We start from the raw sequence: 2,931 nt of genomic DNA, 5'->3' as shown, positions 1-2,931 counted from the left end.
TGATGATGTAACAAGCAGTATTCATGGCATTAGCCTAGAATATTTATGACACACCATTGTCACTAAGCATAGCTCTGGCCATTTCTGTGAGTACCCTATTCTTCCTTTCTACTACTCCATTTTGTTAAAGAGTTCTAGGTATAGAGAAATTATGATTGATTTCATTTTCATCACAGTAGTTCATGGAGTCACCATTTTCAAATTCTCCTCCATGATCAGACCTGATGACATATAGAAATACCCTTCTCATTTTGGACCTTTTTGGCAAATACACTAAAGGCATAAAAAGTTTTATCTTTAGACTAAGAAAGTAAGTCCAAGTAAATCTAGAGTAATCATTAATAATAACTAAAGTAAAGAGATTTCCACCAAGACATTTTAGATGAAAATAAAATCTCTTGACTTATACAATGTTTTAGTTTGTTTTTCAAATTGACAAGCTTGGTAAACTTTTTCTTTATTAAAGCTCAAGGGTGGTAAACCAATAACTAAATCATTTTACAAAAGTTTTTTAATCTGTTAGTGGCTCATTTTGATCTTTCTTATTGCTTGAAGATCCTTTTCTGAAGTTCTTCATTCCTCAATAAAATCTTTTGAATCTTTTGACCATCATGCCAAATTGTTCATCTTTGTCAAACTCTACTTTTGATTCATCTTCGTCAACTTTTAGGGCAATGCCTTTCTTCTTTTTGCCCATGTCTTTCTTGAATTAAAGCAAGGTTGATTCATGTTCTTCAAGACTTCTGAAGAGTATAGCTACTAAACTCATTAATACTCCTTATGCCTCAGTAATAGTAGTGATTTTGGGTTGCCATTCTATTAAATGACTCTTGAGGATTTTTCTAACTTGTTCAGCTTAAGTGTAAGTTTTGCCTAAATTTATTAGATGATTGATAATATGAGTAAAACATACTTGCATATCTTTAATTCATTTACAATTGGCTCTAATACTAATTGTAAATGTCCCAAGAAGGGGTGAATTAGGGTAATTAAAAATTTAAATGAAATACAATAATAATAAGTGAAATGAAGGAATGAAATCACCAATCACGAGAGTTAGATAAGAAAAGCTTGACACAAGTGATTTGTCTTGGTTTAACTCCTACCACTTGAGTCTACGTCCAGTCCCCAAGAACCTCTTGAGATTTTCAACTATATTATTAAGATTAATCTAGGCTCTTGGTTGCCTTAGTACATAAAGAGACTTCTCAATAAGTCTGAAACTCTCCCTCTTATAAAGGTAATGATAAATCCCTTTAAACTCGCCGAGCTTAAGTTTTTCTATTTTGAAGATGTAAAATAGGGATAAATAAAGTAAGTTTAAGAATAAAATACTACTGCTTTTAAACTCTCTTTAAGAGTACATATATAATCAATAAAGCTCTGTATCAATAAATGAGTCTTGTTGTTCTCATTATTCCTCTCCTTCTTCAGGTTTCATAAATGAGTCTATTTATAGTTGAGGATAATAAATGATTCGTTATACTCATAAATTTTTCTATTGGAGGTTTCTTATGATTTGTTTCCTTCTTGCTTTGTGTTTCCTAAGATATCCAAGCTTCTATGAGGTTCTCTAGTGGATTAGGCAATAGAATAGTATTTTACGATTGAGACTTCCTCTTTTGTACAGTAACAGCTAAAAATATTAAATGCTTCTGACAAAAGTGGTTGAAGCTTATACGTTTTGATATAACAAAAAGCAAGCTCGGTGACCAAATCAAACATGAGAAACTAGAATTTTTCAAGGAAATAATTGTGTTTATATATCATTTGATAAAGGTATAGAGTGAACATAATTGATTTTGGATGAAAAGAATGATTAAAAGATAAGTTTAGATGACTTTCGGAAGAGATACAAAAAACAAAGCAAAAAGATTCATAGTAGCACCGGTGTTACTATGTTCTAGCACTGGTGTTACAGTGATGAGCAGACATTGAAAGAAGGTCATAGCACGAGTGTGGTTCTTATAGTACCAGTGTTATTCAGTGCGTAAATGATGAAGATTTTTGATATTTTTGGAAGAATTAGAATATTTCTAAAAAGATTATTTAGCACCAGTGTTAAAAGGAAATAATACCGAAGTAACATATTAATCAAATCTCTTCGTAGCACAGAAGAAAGGACAGTACTGGTGTTGATGTATTAGCACAAGTGTTGCACAAACTTGAACAAAACTTAGTATAGGTAATATCCAAGTGACATAAGTGTTGTCTTAATTCAACCAAAGATAAATGAAGAATAAGACCGATGTTGAAAAGATAGTACTAGTGTAAGGAAAAGGATTTGAATAAGAGAGTCTCAATTACATAGGTTTAGTGGAATAACACAGGTGTTATAATAGGTATGATTGGTGTTATAAGAAACACGAAACAATAGAACAGTAAAGATAATAGAAGTAAGACCAGTGTTAAGGCTTACAGTACTGGTGTTATCAACACTTTAAAATACTTTCGAACAAGACAGCTTTAAGTATAAAGATTATAGTTAAGTCAACTACTCAACTAATAAGATAGAACAAGTTTACTGGATTTGAGATGCTAGGCACCACTCCTAGTTCAACAATAAACTTCCTGATCCAAACAGCTTCCTTAGCTGCATCTCATGCTGCTATATACTCAGCTTCTATTACAGAATCAGCTGTTATGCTCTACTTTGAGCTCTTCCAGCTCACTGCCCCACCATTTAAGGTAAACACATATCCTGATTGTGATTTAAGGTCAATCCATAAATTGCTTTGAGCTCTTCCAGCTTCCTCCGAGGTACTTGCTTCAATCCATAAATGGATCTTTAAACCTTGCACACCTTTGCATAGTCCTCTTGATGGACAAAACCTTTAGGTTATGTCATGTATACTTCCTCAAGTAGACGTCCATTAAGGAATATTATTTTAACATCCATCTGCCATATTTTATAGTCATAATGTGCTGCAA

Source organism: Prosopis cineraria, unplaced genomic scaffold (genome assembly GCF_029017545.1).
Source record: "Prosopis cineraria cultivar Desert tree isolate PC_DT_omini unplaced genomic scaffold, ASM2901754v1 PC14, whole genome shotgun sequence".
Classification (NCBI taxonomy): domain Eukaryota; kingdom Viridiplantae; phylum Streptophyta; class Magnoliopsida; order Fabales; family Fabaceae; genus Prosopis; species Prosopis cineraria.
The sequence above is the reverse complement of the archived record's forward strand: the minus strand, read 5'-3'. Positions refer to the sequence as shown.